The sequence below is a fragment of the Tinamus guttatus genome, unplaced genomic scaffold, assembly GCF_059628265.1.
Source record: "Tinamus guttatus ecotype Peru unplaced genomic scaffold, ASM5962826v1 Tinamus_guttatus_pri_ptg000242l, whole genome shotgun sequence".
NCBI classification, from domain to species: Eukaryota; Metazoa; Chordata; class Aves; order Tinamiformes; family Tinamidae; genus Tinamus; species Tinamus guttatus.
Genome location: NW_028288776.1, coordinates 7,249,051 through 7,269,858, shown reverse-complemented (window position 1 = coordinate 7,269,858; position 20,808 = coordinate 7,249,051). Strand labels below are relative to the sequence as shown.

The 20,808-nt window shown below is 39.3% G+C and overlaps 1 protein-coding gene across 3 annotated transcripts in view; it reads right to left on the bottom strand.

The window, feature by feature from the left end:
* MAST2 (microtubule associated serine/threonine kinase 2) overlaps nucleotides 1–20,808 on the bottom strand; it is a 187,209-nt gene that overhangs the window by 107,670 nt on the left and 58,731 nt on the right. The window lies entirely within an intron of this gene.

Here is a 20,808-nt window from a genome sequence, read left to right as displayed (position 1 = left end):
GGAAATTACTCAAAGTTCTACAAGCTTTAGATGCTAGAATAAAAAAAAAGAAAGAAAGAAAGAATGAAACAGAAAGAAAACCACGCAAAACCTACAACATTTGTTATTACCTTCAAGTCTTTCCTACCAAATGAAATTCCAGTACAATTTAACAGTACGGAGCAAATTGCATGTGTGAATTATCACAAGCCTGACAGCTTACAGCATCAAGAAATAAATCCCCGTCATCAGACAAACTTGTCAAGATCTAATCAAAACATTTCAAGCATGTAAGATAATAAATCATTAGCATCTATAACAGGTTGTGTGTTTTATATTCTAAAAAGGTATTTCTTCTACTCTCATCTGATAGAAAGACTATGAAGTCTACACAGCAATGAAAGCTTCTTGCCACTGAAAATGGATAAATAGATAATGTCTAATTATTTACTATATACTATTATATGTGTTTGCATATATTTATAGCATACTGCTTACATCATGTGAGAAGACTTAATTAATTTCTCCATTTTAAAGACAACTCAATGTAACGAAAGTCTATTTTATTTCATATTTTAGTTCAAAGGGTATTTTTTTTCCATCTATATGACATATTTCCATTTATTCTAAAACTGTCAAACCCAGAAATTTTCAAAATGCATTTTTAAGCCTTGTAATTTCATGGTGTTGGCTGAAAAAGAAGAACTGTGATCTTTAAATCTCTTTATTAACCTTCAAGCCTAAGAGCCTTTAGGGTTCATGTTTACAAGACTTACTCTGGTCATTAGGGCTGAAAACTCACTTTAAAATACAACTAACACTTGCCGCAAGAGCAGTCTTCCCATAATGGTGGCTCTAAGGTGCAGACCTGATACTACAGGAACCATGATGCAAGAAGAACAGTTGGCAAACCGTGTCCTCTCTTGTACTGTACGCTTGTTTTACTTGTGTAATAGAGCTTTAATACTTCCTACAATTAAACTATTTCAGGATTAAATGCTTAAAAGGTTAAAAAAAAACTTGTTTTTGTTCACAAAATCATTTTTCAAAACCTGTGATCAACTGAATTTCAGGAAGCAAAAAGGTATTTGTAGATGAGATGCCAATGCAATTGAAAGAGAGATTCTTCTCTCCGCTGGTAGCCGCCCCCTGACGACCGCAGGGCAGCTGTGGAATCAACAGGCAGCAGTTTGGATTTAATACCTCCGTGCTCTTGACAGAGAGCACAATCAAAGCAATCAATTTTTACACCTGTTGTTCCACCGCACTTCACTTGCTATTAGCCCGAAAATCCCCTTCCTAAAACCCTATGAGCCATCCACCAAGCTGCTGCCCAAGCCGGCAGCACTTCTCCCGGCTCCTGGAGGAATCCCAAGCTCCCTCCTTCCACCTGCTCTCCCCCGCCTGCTCTTCCAAGGCACAACTGCTAACAGCGCTTCTTAAAATCCTCCCAGCCAAGCCAGGACAGGAGGGGCCAATGCAAAAGCATCAGAGCTGGAAATTAAGTGTCTGTGAGCAGCACGCTTGTGGGCTTGTTTTTCCTGACCCATCAGTGAGTTACGGACTAGAGTCACTTCTCAGGAAGAAGGAAGAAGATGCCTGGAAAAGGAAACAGGGAGGGAGCAGACGGCACTCAGAGCTGAGGACCTATTTCAGGACACTCATTTGGGGATGTTTCAGACAGCAAATGGTGAAGCAAGTGCTGTGCCTTGACTTGCTTCCACCCACTCAGAGGAGTTCAGCATTCCTTGTCCATGTGTCCATAAAAAAAAATCCCATTTAAAGAGGTAAGATAACTAATGCAACACGACTGAGCTGTGACTAAATAGTCTGAAATACTGTTTACAAGGTGCAGCAATAATCCTTGAAGAAAAAATGCTAGCTTATCCTAAGGATGCTTTTCATTTAAGACCGCCCTTCTGTTGAGAATAACTCATGAATATACAAAGCTTCAGACTGCCTCTTCTGCCAGCAGCACCTGCCTCCCTGAGCACTGTTCCTGCCAGCACCTGTACGTATCATGGACATTACTACTATTACTTCAGCCAACCTTTGTTCCTTCTACCCAATAGGTCAACCATGTAACTCCTAAAGGGGGAAATTAACCTTTTGCATTTAATTTATGCAAAGAGATAAATAGCATAAGGATGCAAAATTTCAGAAAGAAGTTTGTCACGCGTTATTCACACAGAAGTTTCAGAAGTGGGAACAAATAGTTACTGTCACAGATCTTCCGTCCCTAAAAACAAGAATTGTATTAAAAATCTTGCAATAGTTAAATGACAGGAACAGACTGTACTGAAAGTTTTTTTTTTGCCTAAGTTCCATATTTCAAGGCATAATTATTAAATGTGCAACCTGATCTCTACATGACAAAAGCAGCAGATTTTCAGACGACTAGTTAGAAAATGAATCTTAGGAAAGAAATGTAGCTGCATGGAATTTATAAAAGGATGGTTCTAATATCTTTCTTCAGCCCTTTATATTTTTTCCCCCTTATCTTCTCAAATTATGCAGACCTAAAATCAGGTGGACACCGTGACATCACGGTTCAGGTTCCATAACAGGACTGGGTTCTCCTCAGCCCTATCATTTTCTTTTGTAAGGTATATTTGCTATGGGAGAGGCAGCAAGAAAGCTAAAAGTGAAAATATATTGGCCAGTTTAAGGATGATTTGCCAGCTTATATGATATACACAATGAAAAAGTATTCCACTGTGATCTTTTGTATGAGGAAACTGTGTTTTAAAATAGAGTGTTTCATGGAGCAGAAAGAGTGCTGGCATTTTTTTTGAGTATACATATGCACGCTCTATGATACAGAAATAAAGCCTGGAAATTTATTTCATTGACCTGCAAGACAACTCACATCTTTTGAACAGAAAGTGCAAAGAAAACAGGAGCCCATCACTCAAAATTGTCACTTTCTCTCAATCTTGTAATTTGTCCTTGAATATGTAAGCTGCGCATATGGCACAGACCCACAGGCAAAGTTGGATGCTAGAGCGTGCACTGATGGCAGCTTAAACGTCGTCCTTTCAAATCAAAGTGAGAACCATCACTCCCGTCAGGATGGTCGGTATTTCTGCCAGAGCAGACGGCTGATTCCTGAGATTGCCTTTGACCTTGCCTTTCTTGCAGGGTACCTCACTATCATACCAGTTGGGACAAAAGGCAAATATTTTTACAGTTATAACAGTAAATACATTTCAGTTAGTAAGTTAATATTTCACAGATGATGAAATTCTACTGACACTCATTGACCTAGCACCGCACACTCATGTTTTAATTTTTTTTTCCTTTGTTGACTTTGTTTGCTTTAGGGTATATTACCAACCAGCAGGGGATTAATTAAATCTCTTTCCATATATAACCATTTGCATTACAGAAATGATATAATGAGGGTTACAATCTCCAATTCTGATGGAAAATACAACCTGGCTGTGCAAGGACACAAACTGTAATCCATCCATCAGATTAACAAGAAGGAATTTTTCATGGTGATTAAAAAAAAAGCATCCCACACTAAGCTTTTCTTTCTCCTATCAGAATCTGTCAAGAAAAATAATTTCCGTCTTTTCACTGTATCATTGTAAACGGTATTAAAAACAGTACCTTTCAATTTCTCTCTCAAGAAATGATTACATCTGAACTTATTTGCCAAACTCATCAGCAAAGAATTTTACACAGCAGCCCTAACACCATATCTGTGTTGAATGTCAGATTAATCTATACAATATACTGCAGATATTATTTTCTATAATTTAGAAACTAAAATCAGAATCATATTGTTATATCACCTGCTGAACTTCAGAAATGGTTAAAATACAGAAAACCGAGACCCAAAAGACTTTCTAGTCTCTTTCAAAATACTGAGTGGATACAGAGTTGAATGCCCAGAGGCTGCTCTGTGCTGTGCAGAGCTGATATCTACAATCGCATTGAACATAAATTACCTTGGATAACGTAGGCCCAGTATTAAGCATCTTCCCATATTCTATTAGCCAAAGGTTACAGAGCAGTCCTCTCCAAAGAAATCCCACCTTCATGGGTGCCAGACCCTTGAGGACACCGTACAACACACTGGAATAGTTATGAGCTTACCTACCTAGTATTCTCCTAAATATCCTATGGATATCAAAGTAAAGTGGATGTAAAACTTGGATTACTTCTCCACTTCAACCAAACTCATATGTTAGTAAAACTGTCATTTGCCAAGTGCATGAACACATTAAACCAACCAGGAAAAAAAAATAACATTTGGCTGTCAGGCAACCTTGTTTCTCTAAGTAATCAGTTTACATCAGCCTTCAAATCAAGAGGTCAAGCACCAGCCTTTGATGCTTTTAAAGCTTTCACCATCTTCTGGCCTTTCTACTCTCTAATTTAGAAGCTTTGGGATTTTCTTTCAAAATATATAGTTACTACAGAAGAAGGTAAGAAAAAAACCCTAAAACTAAAAGAAAATTCCAAAATACCTTGGGAAAACCGTTTCCCCCTCTTGCACCAAGCCCCTCTGTAGGTAAAGCTAAGGATCCGGGTCACATCTGCGTATTAAGATATTAGGACTGTCAAGGATATATGGCTCCAAACATTGCCCATTAGCCTTTCAGACCACTTAACCTCAGGGCTTTCCATAAAATTAAGACTATCAGTCGCTTAACCTCAGATGATTCCAGAATACGTCTCCAAACACATAAAGATCCCTACTTTCCTCTTTTTATTTATTTATTTATTTTTAATTAGTGGGTCCCATGCCCCTTTTCCTACACAAGCTCTAGTGCCCGCTCCTGGGGTCGTACTTCACATCACCCTCTTGGAGCCCAAACCACGGCGTGGTGCTGGCCTCCATCGCAAGCATCAGGCTGCGTGTGCACCATGGGCCAGGCTGAACCCGCCGGGAATGAAAGCGATGGCAGCCACGCGCGTGACAGTAAAAACGATTCGACCCCAGGCCCAAGTGGGCGAGTGGAGCGCGGCCCAGGCACAGGAATACACGGGCTGCCACCACGGAGCTGCCACCCACGCGGGAGCAGGCGCTCGGCGGCCGAGGGGAGGGCGGCTGCAGCGCTCCCGCCGCCACAGCGTGACGGACATGCAGGCCTCAAAGCCACGATTCCTCCTCTGATTTCATCCCTGCGTATCTCAGCACTGAGAGCAAAGGGCCGCTCTAATTTCACGCTATCAATAAAGTCGCAGATTCTCTCCCCGGTAAAGCAAAGAGCCGGTCTTGTATTTGATGTTGAGGCTTTTGGCTGAGGTTACACAGTGAATGGCTTCTCAAAATGACAGACGACCTCCAAGAAGTTTGGTTGAATTAAGAAGATCAGGTAGAGCAACTGAGCTGTTCAATCCTCAAACATCACTAAACTAATTAGCCATCAACTTGATTGGTTTCCTCAAGACTAAAGAAATAAATAGCAGCAGCTGTCTTCAAATACACTCGCCAAACTTATTCTTGAAAAAACCATAATGCATAGAAGATGATGTTTTGACGATGTAAATTCATGTGCAGGAAGAAGTCAGTTTAAAGATTACTGTGTGTAATTAAAAATCCAGAGTACTAGATGTGAATGCAGAAACAGGGAACAAACAACAGAAAATGGAAAAAAAAAAAAAAAAAAAAAAAGGATGCATCTATCTGAAAATAGTCAATCCATAGACCCAGCAGCAGTGGCTTCCAAGGACCATGACAATAACTTATTCCCCAAAATAAACAGCAACAGACACCAAACTGCATGGATCTGCTATGTAAAAATGCGATGTATGTTAGTTCTCTAAATAAAGACAGGTCATGTTTTAACATCTTAGAAATAATCTATTTATTAAATGGTCCAAATCTTCATTTGCATATTACATATTTGCAGAAATTAGCCTAAGGGAGGGGGGATGCTGAGAGGAATAAAGTGCACAGAGCAGACATCTCATTAATTTTTCTCATTAGTTAATTCCAATTGTACAAGGCCATGAAGCAGATTACTGATCCATGCCGTGTGAAGCAGCATGCCCAGCACTGAAGAGCCATCCAAAAGAGTGGCAGCAACTGTTCAAAATCCTCTTTCGTTTTGCCAGACTGCACAAGGTTGAGAAATTAGTCAGGGGTTCTACATAAATTTGGAAAATGCAGATAAAACAAGGGTGCCATCTCAGAAACATGCAGGACTGCAGCTGTAAGGCTATTGTTAGAAGTGCTCTTAAAATTACTCTGCCTTGACTTGCACCAAAAATTCCCTCAAGACTGGGCATGCAACGATCACAAGGAAACAGGCACAGCTGCTAAAAATGCCAAGAGCATTACAAAAATAAACAAATTACTTTTATTCTCTCCCTTGTTCTGGCTGAGGACTAATATTAATCCATGATTAAGTCAGTTGCCACTTCTACCACATATATATCTTCTCCTTAAAAGGTTTTTTCCAAAGGAACTGAGAGTTGACATCCAGGCTACCTAACCAGTGATTGTATTTATAAAAGCCTTGAGACACATGCTATTCAATTTAAAAATGAGTGATCAAGCCCAACAGTTTTGGTGGCCTTCAGCATCCTTCTGGTCTCCCCTATAGAGAAGTTAAATAAACCAAAGAGCATCTCACTCCTGGAGCTGCTCAACAGCTCATACCCATTGCATGCAGTGCAACACATTCTCCAAACAAAGATAACAAGTTACAAAGAAAATTATCTTGTCTGTCAACCTATATATTTCAATATAACACAATATTTGGTCCAAAAAAGTGTACAGCCTCAGCTCAATAGCAAAATTATCATCAATTAAAACATCCTAACAGTCAAAATGGTTCTGTTTATTCTGTCAGATCCCTTTCTCACCAAGTTCCCAGTCATAAAGTGTCTGAAAAGTAGTTAAGCAGAAATGATTTCTTTTCTCCCCTGAAGAGGACTGCACATGTCACAAAATTTGCTTTGCCAATGTTAAGCTTAGACTTTTAACACCCAAACAGCATTTTATCTTTACAACTGCACATTTTCAGCTACTTTAGACAAAAAGAAAATCCACAACATCAAATCAACGTCTCAGGAAGATTAAACAGCTTAATAACCCTGATGTAAGAGCAAGCTTCTTAAATTGTAAAACTCTGCTGGAAATTCCTACGGAAGAAAAACTTCCCAATTCCTCAAAAAGCCCCAACAGAGGAGTCTCTCTCCCTCCTCTGAAGCTGAAGCAAGTCCATTCCACATACATCATGCCACAACACTTTCAGAAATTGAAAGCATAAGCAATCAAGTTTAAAGATATTTAGTAATTAGCCCTAAAAGGAATTCTAAGCATATAAAGCTCCCCTGCCTTCATCTGGCATATGACTGATCGCATGTGTAACCTCACAAGGCATCCATTATGTCAGGAGTTAATCACATCTGCTCTGTACGGACATTATTTACAGAACAAGCACATGCAATTTTTCATTGCTTAGTTGGTCGACCTGAGGCTCTTTAGCTTCCCCCTCCCATATTGCTGCTTCCCAACACAAGCAGGGAGGGAGGGACAGGCAAGAAGTGCCCTGCTCATGTTTGCAAAGGCACAGGGTAAAAATGAGCATTCAGTTTATGGAAAAGGCCATAAGCTGGGCACCATCCAAAAATCTTCGGTAAACAGATACCAACTAGTATTTGCAATTTTGTGAACAGCCAACAGAGGTTACTGAAAAATTTATCCCCCAAAATTTGCTCAAAAGTGAACAGTTTGTCACTGTTCATATCTGCTGGGCCACAAATGACAGCCACACCAAAACACCAATCTCCCAGATGCAGTGAAGGAAAGGGCTCTGCTACTTCATTCCCAGGTAATATTTACAGCAGGAGAAAACAGTCACAGAAGTTTAAAATTTGTATTATGCACATAGGAATGGATTCATCCCCTGGGAATATGAAAAGGTTAGAAGGTGGGAAAAGGAGCAAAAAAAGCTGCCTCACTTCCATAAATTATGACTATTACCACAGCGAGACTTGCTTCAATGTTAAAACACAAAGTATTTCTAGAACTACTTTTTAATAATTAGTCCTGCAAAACGAAGTCTGCAATGAAAAATAAACATTAAATTAAAACATGCTTTCACACCATCTCCACACAGCTACATTCTAACAGTTGTTTTGATTTTTTTTTTTGGAATATTTATATTAGCCATAAAGACAAAAAGTTATTTTGGCACTTAAGGATTCCTTTTAATTTTGACAAGGCAGGAGAACATTAATAGCCACCCACGATACCCTAACTCTAAAAGGAGATCCTCAGGCTGCTCGGAGGGAACGACGCTCCTGGCCATGCTCACACGTGATGAGGTGCTGAGGGCGATACATAAAATGCAGAACGGCAAAGTAGCGCTAGGCCAAACCCAAGATGACACAAATGACACCAAGCGTGGTGAAAGGTTTATACTGCTGTAAGCAAACAAAACTTCAGGCTTAGAGAAGGCAGAACAGACCTTGGGAAAGCAGCGCCTATTTCTTTCAAAGTGAACATTAGCAGGGCCCAGGCTCATGGGATCTGCCTGGCCTCACTCACAGGCATATTCTTAATCAGCAGCTCCAGGCCTGCCCATCAGGTATATCACACACTCTGCAAATGTCCAGAGAATTAAGGGGCTTGGACCTCTAAGATTTCTCATCGGAGCAAGCGTGTGTTACATCTATACACCTTTCATGGATTTATTTCTGAACAATCTTACATTTAATACCATCAGATAACTCAGACTTTCTTGGTGCCAAGAGATCTGTTTCGGAGTAAAGGAAAATTCATTCCCAATTAAAGCACTGGTAAAACACAGACACCCGCTCCCCAAGCACAGATTTGAGAAACTGCAGACCGTGCTTAATGACTTTGAGTTCTGATGAGTGATTAGTGAGCTCTGTAATGGACTGATAGGAACGGCTGATTCTATTACAAGGACATGTTCTGGTTAGGATTTTTATCTCTGTTGCATTTAAACTATAAATACCAACCCTGTAGAAAACATGCAAAGACAAAAGATATTAATCATTCCCCAAGTCTTCCATCTCCTGTCTTTTACAGTACTTCAGATTAGAGCAAACACTGACTTCACCAGCACAAAAGGATTGTCAGGTAGTGAGGGCTCTCTGTACTGTCATTACTCTCCCTTCCTACCAAGCATATTGCTCTCTTCATTCTCAGAGGAAACTGCAAGCTTCATTCTCAGGTACTGGCTTCAGAGGCAGATTTCAAGACATATGTCAGGTTGCACCTATGGGAACGAGTTCCTGAAGTCTCTGTATGACTTGCCCATTCGTCAGAAACTGTCACCGAGCAGCCCCCATCTCCAGATGGGACTTGGAAAGGGCCTTTGCTGAAGCGGATACACCCTAACACATGTCCTTGTTCACACCTTCAGCTTCCATGCAATATATAAAGCACTCTGTAGAGAGTGGCTTCTGGGTAGTCAGCAGGGCTGCTTTTTTTTGAACAGGCTTTAATACACTGTTTTTAACTCCATTTTATTGATGTACAGTAGAACAACTAGAATATCAGAATCTACGCTTCTCTGTTACACATTTCATACAACCTACAAAAAGTTATGTCACAAAGTTATTTGTGACAGTATCATTTGCAGATGTCCAAATTCTTACTTTTCACAATAACCGCTAATGAGATGAATGGTTCCTAAAAGAATCTTTACAGAAGTTTCTGCATTTGTATTTAAGATGGACCCAAATACAAACAGCAAGCTAAAAAGAAAACAGTCTAATACCCATCTGTGGTGAAATTATCTAAATGACTCACAAAGAAAGATCCAAGATCTAACTTTGCAATAGCAATCTTCTATTATATTATGTTTGGTGAAACAAATTGTCTTCTCTATCAGGAAAACTGATAGTTTATTTCATTTATATATTTAAACCATTAACCTCTATTTAGATATCCATGTTTTAACTTACCCAGCGCTGCTACCTGACACACCTGCAAGCTGCACGATTCTCTTGTCTTCTCACAACAAATGTGCAGCTCTAGCAGCCAGAACCAAGGATCACTCGCAGAATTAATGTGATCCTGCTAAATCATTCCGTTCCATATGGAAATTGCAATTTTTCACAAAGTGAAAGCATAGCAAAGAAAAGGAAAGACTGCGATTTCCATTTAAATCATGTTTTTAGCCTCAAGAATATTATGCCAAATTCATCTCAGAATCTGAGAATGTCAGTTAAAATAAAAAGAAAGATATAATAGGAGCTTTCTGGATTTAAGGGTTTATTTTTAATACAGACATTATATTTCTTGAATTTAGAATTTTAAGAGGGGAAAGCAAAAAACACTGTCCAAGCCAGAAAATACACATGATTGGTCACAGGGTGTTTAAGTAATATATATAAAGCCAAAGTAATCTCACTGCAGCTTCTAAGGTTATTGAAGATTTACATATACAGCAAGTGAAATTTCAGAGTTAAGTGAGCCAAAACACTTAAGAAACGACAAAAACTCCAAATTACACTTTTCACACAAGATAGTTTTCACTGTTATTAATTCCGCACTCCGCACTACCTTCTTAAATAGCATATGTCTATGTTTCATGTCAACAAATTAGACTACAAATATTATGTTCTACCCATCATTTACTTCTTTATAGAAGCATTTATCTTTAAAACAACCAAAAACATCAGCCTGAGATTTATTTTAGAAAGCCTGAGGTGGCTTACAGGGAGGCTTGGCAAGGTTAAAAAAAAATAGGCCTTAATAGACATTCAGAGAAAAGAAGTGGCTACTTAGATGCAGGTTATTTAGATCCTTTGCTCTTCTAGAGGATAAGACACTATGAAAATCTATTACTTTCTAAACCTAGTGTTGGAACATATTTCAGCTAGAGGTGAAGTAACTCAAATCATACTCCCTCCCTCTAAAGCTCTGAGAAACTAATCCGCCTTTACACCTAGTCTGCTTAAATTGCAAAGTGCAACTTGTTTAAAAATCAATAGATATTATGTACTACTTATTTGCAAATCAATACACATTATACATAAATTATTCTTTAATTTTCCTAATAATTATAACTGAATAATTGTAAGTCTCTGTCTACCTAAACTTAACAGTAAATGCACATTGAGTATTTAAATTAGAAAGAATTCCTTATAAAACAACTATTGAAGAGTACTAAGTCCTACCTTCAGTCTTACTATCATAAGATTTGCTATTTTTGACATATTTAAATAGTATCTCCCTTGCTGCTCAGTCCTAGAAAGAGAGTAAAAATGATATAACATTAAGGAAGCAAGTTATTGGTAAGGACCTCAATGCAAAAATTTCCTCTCTTTTCAACAAAAAAAAAAAAAAAAAAAAAGGAATTGTAATATCGGAATATCTCAGCCTGTGCTTTTCTTCACAAAAAACGGGCTTTTGCATTAATGAACTGAGATATTCCTATCAAGATACGTGAGCCTGAGAAATGCAGGAAGTGAGAGAGGGAAAAAGAAAAAAAAAAAAAAAGCTAGAAGATGAATAAACAATATGATAGCAATATGTAGGAAAAGCAAATAAAATTACTTGTAGTTCCAGCTAGCTGCTATGTGCAATGCTGAGAAACAGAGCAAAGCAGAACTAATATCTGAAGTCCCCAAAATAAAATGAAAGTATACTTTGGCATAAAGAGACCACCCTGATATAACAGGCATCTCAGACACCTACCTACAGGACAATATCCAATGAGATACAGTGTTGTTCAATCAACTGTTCAGGAACAACATTCTGAGGTGGTTGGGCAGGGAAGTCGATCCATACATGAAATAAGGGTAAATAAGCTACAGAACAGAAGCTTCACTGAACCTCTGCAGGCTGGAATAACAAAAATGTTGTAGCAGGACAGTGGTACCAACTCCCTCATCAGAACAGTGACAACAACTAGGAAAAATTAAACAAGATTTGGGAAGCTGCAAAGTCAAGACAGGTCGTAAAAGTGGGAAATTTCAGTTATTCACATCTAGACTGAGGTAGTGATTCCTTGGATAAGGTGGGAAGGGCACCTTTTGGATGCAATAACTGATTGCTTCCTAGAAGACACATTTGAATCCCAAGAAGATACGCTATCTTGGATTTGGTCTCGAGTGTCCTATGTACTTCTCACTTTTTAGTGCCTGTTGTATGACTGCTTTGATTTTGGTGCAGCCCATTTGTCCTATAAAAAAAACCTTTAACCCCAACAGATTATCAGTTCCTAATGCACCTAATCCCTCCCTTGACACCATCATCTCATCCACACACTGAGGCTCCTGCTCTCTACTTGCCTATGATTTTGATTTTATTATAGTCAAATGTTAGCCAGAAGAACTCAAGTTTTTACAGTAATTCCAAGATTACAGGAGGCATTTTGCACAAGGGCAAGCGTGCAAATTAAATCATTTCTATAAATCTCATGCGGTGTGAGGAATTTATTAGGTAAGTGGACACCATAATGCCAAAACCAATAGACACATAACTAACCATTCACACACCCATATGAGGCTAAACTAACCGCAAATTAAAACAGAAGGAAAACACACCCACCCATGAGCAGACACTGTGGACAGTTCACTGAAGACAATGTACAGATAGAGCTTGGAAAAGAAGAACAAACAAGCTGTTAGTATCACAGACAGGATGGAACATAATATGGAAATTATTATAATGCTATTATGTCCATCAGAAGCACATCAGGAGCTATGATGCCATGTCTGGTCTTGGTCATAACATTCGCAAAGATAAATCCCAGGCTCCTAACTCCTATTCTTAAAATTGATATTCCTACATAATACATAGTTAAGCCTGAAACTAGAAAATAACTGGACAAAACTATCTCCAGGACTCCACCAACCCACTTCAGGGATCAGCTTTTCAGAGGACACTAAATACCCTGTCCTTGCAGCACAAAGAACAGAGGTATTTTCAAAGGTCTGCAGTGTGACAGCAGAGGCACTGGGCACTGTCATTCACAATTCACCATAGAAGCATCTCCACCATGACTAAGAGAAATGAACGTTCAAATACTTGCAGATCTCGTCCCAGGAAAAAAAAGGGTCTTTGGCTGAAGTGAGAACACTCTCTTGGATTCATGGAGTAAAATCAGTGAGAACTCCCTCCCATGGAAGAAAAGCTGTGAAGGACAATGCTGACACAAGAACACATGCCTAAAAAATGGGTGCATGCAAATGGGCTGGAAATGGAGAGTTTATTTTCAGAAGATCAACAGTAGCCAAGTTTCTGCGACAGCAGACATATAGATTGTGAATGACCTATACTCTATGGCCTTGAAGAGACAGAATTGATAGTGTATACACATTATTCCTTAAGTATGTACACACACACACACACACACACATTCCACAAATACACATGCATACATACAAAAAAAAATCCTCTTAGCTTCTTTAAGATATATGGAAAGTTCACACATTTTAATTCGAACATAAGGAAACTTCAGAGAAACCAGAAGCACGATTTTTTTCCAATGTCCTGATGCAATACACCTGCTTTCATAAGTGACTTCTGCCTTTCTGTAACAAAAAGCTTAAAAAACACAGGTATCTGTAATCCATTTTCTAGATGTATAATTTATAGAGGCATTCTAAAATGGCCTACCAAATCTATATATAGCAGGCAAACTGTGACAGATTAGAACAGGAAGAATTTTCTTAATCTGCTTAAGGACAGGATTTTTTTTTTCATGGCAACATGGCTGCTGCTGTATGCATGTGCTTCTCTCTACTAAGCCTGTTCGCTTTTTGTTTTCTGGTTAGCTTGATTCTTTGGGGTGGATTAATTGTTTTTTTCTTTTTTATTCTCATGCTAGGATCAGTCTATTATCTAATTTTACGGCTGCCACGGCCGATTTCCATGGGAGCACTTCTTTGTTTGTTTTGTGGTCCATCTTCAGTGAATCCTCTCTAGTTACATACAACATTTTTGACTTTTTATTCCACTTTGTTAATGAATGGAACTACAAGCTGCCTTAAGACAAAGAAGCTGCAAGACTTTCAATCCCAACTTTCAGACACGAAGACCACAGAAGGAACTGTGTCTGCTGCTAATACTACTGAGGTCCCATCTTAAATACTTTTTAAACTGCAAATGTCTCAATTGGGATGGATGGAGGAAAACCTTCACTTCTCAAGAGCGTGCACTCCAGGACTATTTACCAAGAGAAGAAGGAAAACGGCAAGAATCTAAAGGTTTTCTCATTCGACTCTGATGTCATCAACATGTATTATCAGTAGCTACTCAAGGCTTTTGAATCTCTAAACAGTAAGACTTTCACCGTTCAAAAAGAACTGGCACATCCATGCTAATTAATGAAAATATTTAATATTGACTTGGTCAGTGAACTTCGTTATCCATATATGTATATACAGAGTTTGGAAAGACACTGTTGATTGATCTCTACTGTTAGCACTGCACTAAAGAGAGCTCACCACCCTTCACGATGGATCTCCTGACTTGCTTTGAGGTAAAGACTTTTGTGACTGAGAAAGGATTATGTTTCAGTTGTGCTAACACCAATTTCTGTCCTTGTTAAAACATCAGCATTTGCATTACTACTTTAGGAAATGAAATTCTATATACTTTCAATAAATATATTTTAAAAATTGAGAGGAAGAAGATTCTACTTTGTCCACTGTCAAAACTGAGTCTGTAACTCAGTGAGTAGTGGATTATGATTTTGGTATTAGTCTATCCTTTGTGCATCAAAGAGTGACCTCTCACATCCAAAAAACAATTTCTTGCAAAAGTACAACCATAAATCCAGTGCCATATTGGCTTTCCTTACAAAGGCAATGAACTTTTTCCCCATTGTCTTGAAACTGTCCTTGAGGAGTACCATAAAAAGTCTTATTTCTCTGTTAATTCTCACAGCTTCTTGTTTCTGCAGTCATGCTGTGGTTGAAGTATTGCGAGTGATTAGGTAAGAACAGGACACAGAACTGGCTGAGATGCAGCCATGGGCTCAGCTGCAAGTCCATTATGAGCCTTAGTTATATTATCGTTAATCACTTTCTTAACATTTTCCTGCTCTGGTGAATTCATCTGACGCTAAGAACTGACTTCTGTTTCTATTTTTCCGAGTTTGAATTCCATTACATTCACAGCTATGAATCCTCCAGACCGAAACAGTATAGATGATTTTTTTACCTGGATCAAAAGTAGGAGACCTTATCCACATGGCTAACATTAGTGTTCTTCTTCTAATGCTAGCATTAAGTCATTATTTTTCCTCTTGAGTTAATATTTCCCATGGTCCCCTTACAGCAGCTTCACTTGGTTTCCAGTCAAATCTTGTGGCATTAGGTAAGTATAGCAAACGATCTTTTGCTTACTTGATATTCACATTTTTTAGTTTAATATTTTCATGTGCTGAGCACAATGTTATTATTTTATATTTCTGCAAAACTAGCTATTACATGAGTTCTTTAAGGAATTATGATTCACATTCTGATATCTCTTACACTATTTAACATGTGTCAGAATAAATAGTGGAAAAATCCTTTTTAATGCAAAAGAATTTCTGCATGGATACTGCACAAACCTTTATCAACTAAAACATTATTTGAAGATTTCCATTCCAAAGCAATTACCACTCCTGCAGAAGAAAGTAGCTGATGAAACAGGGGGCAAAAAAGATCAGCACTTAATCCATTATCACATCCCAGTAATGCTAATCTAGGTGTAAGATTAATTTGTACTTCAAACATATTACAGCAGCAAAATAAGATTTGCTTCCAGAAATGTTCAAAAGAGAATATATCCATATGATCAAATTCAACATCTATTGCAACCTTTTTTCTATAATATGCATTTCAATCCAACTCTTTCAGGTTATAATTAGTCCTGGAAGTAAAAGATAATAGAAATAGACATTATAGGATTTTAAAATGGGAAACAACACTTAATGACTACCTAGATCATCATCTTTTATGGGACAATTCCTTTTAAGAAGGAATATTTCTCGAACAATCCTTTTAGGTTTTCTTTCATAAAAAGTTCTAAAATGATTTGGAAGTAGTATTTTGTTTTGTTTCCACTGACAAATTCCCAATTTGAATTTCTTCCTTTTGCATAAGAACTAATTCAAAGCTAAAACCATTTGGTTTAGGCTGCTTGATCTTTGTTAGTTCATCATGTTACACCTAAAGACAATTTTTCCAAACAACAATTCATAATTTATCAGTTTATTCCACAGGGGTTATGATGAATAACCTCTTAGTATCTTACTACTGCTATATTTAAAATTAACTGGTGTCAGTTTTACTCATTTTGCATTTTGGTTTCATCCGCTTTGATTTTGCACAGTTTATAAAGGTGAACACCTCTTAGCTGCTTCCAACAGGTATCTTTGCTATTTGGGATTTGAAACTGCTGGAAGCAGTTTACACAGTATTGATCCAAGAAGTCATTTCAATGTAATAAGATTAATGTCACGTATAAAGGTTCAGATGAGGAAGCCCTGCAGGATTCTGGTCTTCTGTGTCCTTCTGGACTCTCGGAGTACCTGCAGCCTGCGTCAGGTCTTTGTGGATTAATCTTCAGGCTGCTCATTTTCCTGTCTGGTAGAAATACAGACAGACGTTCTTGTGTGTGTGCATATATGTATATATATGTACTTTTTTTTTAATGCTGCATATAAGACCGAAGTCTTGCTCATTATACTCCAGTTTAGACACGCACATCAAAATCCAGTTGTCTTGAAATAAATCTCTTCCCAATTATGCTAATGCCTTACTCATTTGGTTTACCTTTTGCTTCTTGTGCAGTGTTTAATTAGAAGCAATTTTCAGCTGCTTCTGCTAGCAAAAATAGAACACATTCTTTAAACTTTCAATATGAAATAATGTAATGACGCTTTGGGGGAAGGGAAGATGGGTGGTCTTTTTTTACCCTTAAAGCTAGCAGCCTGAGTTTAACATTTCAGTACTCATATTATTCTCATATTATCTCTTTTTTAATTAAAAGATTCTCTCTGCATTTGATTTAGAATTTTAACCTTTAAAAAACAACATCATGTTCAAATTCTATGAATGTTTATCTCTTCCTTATTGCTTTCTCAGCTGTTTTTTATGTTCTTTAGAATTAATTTGCATCTGTTGTCTGCATTTTCCGAGGACAAGTCTTTAAGATTTCCTGTTTGGAACATCTTTACTCTAATCAAGGAATTCTGCACAGTCTTCTGCTGCACTTTAAAATACGTCTACAGATATTTTTATACTTGGTCTGCATCATTTTTCATTTTGTGTTTCTATGAGGCAAACTGGCTGCTATAAAGAAGACATCATGTTAGCACTACAAAAGTAAGCAACATCATAGCTCTCAAAAGGAAGATACAGAAAAAAAAGAATAAAAGAATAAATATTTAATAGTCAAATGAACAATATTTTAAACTGATATAAAAATATCTTGCCCCAATACATCTGTTTGCATGGTTAAATACTGCAAGAGAGGATAGAAACAACATTCCTAAGACACAAGTTTAACAACTTTTGTTATATATATATATATATATATATATATATATATATATATTTGTTTTTTTAAATTGACATGCATTCAAGACTAAAAGTGGCAGAGAATGCAGGACATGGTTGACATTTAGGAAAGAAGCCCCTTCCATCTAAGGCGTTATAATTTTTTCTGTATTTGTATAGCCTAATATGGCCTCCCAACTTGCTCATTTTACAAGACATCAAAAGGAAATGCTTTTCTTTCTTTTTTTTTTTTCCCCAGGGCTCTAGTGGAACTGACCCAGTATCTCATGTGCGTATGAGCATATTGCAGCTGCCGGGTACAGCTGGGGTTCCCCACCCTTCCTGCTTAGCAGCAAGTCGTTTGACACAAGAACACAGCACATGGCTGCCCATCTTTGGCTCCTGAAATTAAACAATGCTCCTTTCATTTTATTAAATAAAATCCCAATCAATAAACTCTATAGAAACATCCAACAAACATCACAACCCACTATCCCTATATAGGGATAGACTATTTTTATATTCATAGATAAATGAGTTGCTCAATGCCTTCTTTGCTTCGGTGTTTACCAAGGGCAGCCCTTTAGAGCCCCAGGCCCTAGAGGCAAGAGAAGAAGCTGGTGGAGAGGAAGATTTGCCCTGGGTAGAGGAAGATTGGGTCAGAGAGCACCTAAGGAACCTCGATACCCACAAATCCATGGGCCCTGATGGGATGCACCCCAGAGTGCTGCGGGAGCTGGCAGATGCCATAGCTAAGCCGCTCTCCATCATCTTTGAAAGATCCTGGAGAACGGGGGAGGTGCCGGAAGACTGGAAGAAGGCCAATGTCACTCCAGTCTTCAAAAAAGGCAAGAAGGAGGACCCAGGCAACTACAGGCCAGTCAGCCTCACCTCCGTCCCCGGAAAAGTGATGGAACGGCTCATACTGGCTGTTGTCTCCAGGCACATGGAGGACAAGAAGGTGCTCAAGAGTAGTCAGCATGGATTCACCAAGGGAAAATCTTGCCTGACTAACCTGATAGCCTTCTATGATGAAATGACCGGCTGGATAGACTAGGGGAGAGCGGTGGATGTCGTCTATCTCGACTTCACCAAGGCTTTTGACACCGTCCCTCACAACATCCTCCTGGGCAAGCTCCGGAAGTGTGGGATAGATGAGTGGACAGTGAGATGGATTAGGAACTGGCTGGATGGCAGGGCCCAGAGAGTGGTGATCAGCGGTGCAGAGTCTAGTTGGAGGCCTGTGGCTAGCGGGGTCCCCCAGGGGTCAGTCCTTGGTCCAGTCCTGTTCAATTTATTCATCAATGACCTGGATGAAGGCACAGAGTGCTCCCTCAGCAAGTTTGCTGATGATACCAAACTGGGAGGAGTAGCCGATACCCCAGAGGGCTGCGCTGCCATCCAGAGGGACCTGGACAGACTGGACAACTGGGCGGTGAAAAACCTCATGCAATTCAACAAGGCCAAGTGCAAGGCCCTGCACCTGGGGAGGAATAACCCCAGACACCAGTACAGGCTGGGGACCGAGCTTGTGGAGAGCAGCTCTGCAGAGAAAGACCTGGGTGTCCTGGTGGACGACAAGTTGACCATGAGGCAGCAGTGTGCCCTCGTGGCCAAAAAGGCCAATGGGATCCTGGGCTGCATTAAGAAGAGCATCTCTAGCAGGTCGAGGGAGGTGATCCTGCCCCTCTACTCAGCCCTGGTGAGGCCGCATCTGGAGTACTGTGTCCAGTTCTGGGCTCCACAGTACAAGAGGGATGTGGAGCTGCTGGAGAGAGTCTAGCGCAGGGCTACGAGGATGATCAGGGGCCTGGAACATCTGCCCTATGAGGAGAGGCTGAGGGAGCTGGGCCTGTTCAGCCTGGAGAAGAGAAGGCTGAGAGGGGATCTAATCAGTGTATATAAATACCTCAAGGGAGGGAGTGCAGAGGACGGGGATGGTCTCTTTTCAGTGGTGGCCACTGATAGGACTAGAGGAAATGGCCGGAAACTGAAACATCAAAAATTCCATAGGAACTTAAGGAAAAATTTCTTAACAGTGAGGGTGACAGAGCACTGGAACAGGCTGCCCAGAGAGGTTGTGGAGTCTCCTTCTCTGGAGATCTTCAAAACCCGCTTGGATGCAGTCCTGTGCCACGTGCTCTAGGTGTCCCTGCGTATGCAGGGGGGTTGGACTAGATGATCTCTAGAGGTCCCTTCCAACCCTAAGCATTCTATGATTCTATGAAATATCTTGTGTTGCTTTTCTCAGGGGAGTGGGAGCTAGGAGACTATTCTTGAAATACCAAAAAAAACCCACATCATTTTAATGCTTTCTCAAACCTACCTCCTATGAGTTTAGGAGCACTAATGCTTCACCATGACTACGTGGGGAGAAATTGAGTTGAATAGCTGAAAAAAATGTAACTATTAAAAACATCACTTCTCCTCTCAAGTGGCCGGCTCCCATTTGCATAACGCACCCCGCTGCCACTAATTTAGCAGCCCTCTAATCATGCACACTTCAGGAGGGGAAAGTAGAGAATATTGAAATGATTGTTCTTAAACCCCAAAGTTTTCAGGCTTTAACAGAGCAGAAGACAAAACACATGCAAGCGTTAAGCCTGACTTGCTCAAGTCCCATAACAAGGCACGGGATTCTGGAGCGGTATTTGACATTGGTCTAACTCTAGGAGCGGCTTGCTGCAGCTTAAGCAAAAATGAATGCTAACAAAGGGAGGCAAAACCTTCCTGTCAGAGACTTATTTGCCTCCGAGGAGGAATCCTTCTAAGTTCAAAAACAAAATAAAAAAAAATACTGGTGTATTGAACTTATTTTCACCTGAGACTAGTGGGCAGCACAGAGCGCCCAGTCAACAGAGGTTTCAGGAACACACGTCAGAGCCAGAGCAAGTTGTTTAAACTATCAGGGTCTGTATTCAGAGTATTTAAACCTTCACTTCAGGAACAAACCAGCTCACCTGAGGGTGCAGGAAAGAATGAACCTGAAATGATGAGGATGAATGATCCTGAAATACATCTCACATAGCCCTGGGGGCATCTTTTTTAAACAGCGAGAAAGCAAATTTGTGTTGAAAAATGAGGTTGGCAAAACTATTCGTTAGCATTATATGGCCTGCCTCCCATCCCCCTCCAAAAATAAAAATAAAAAAAGAATAAAACACACCCAAAAGAAATGGGAACCACTTGATACAGTAAATCACCTGGCAAAAACTAATAGAGCTATTGCCTCTCAAAGAGAAATTGGAAATGAAGAAAAGTCACAAGCCATGCAGTAACTGCTGTAACTAGTCTTGTCTGAAGCTACTCTAAATCCTACTCCAACTTAAGTGTTACTTTATTTTTCCAACAGGAAAAAAATAATAATAATCCTATGGTACAGAAATA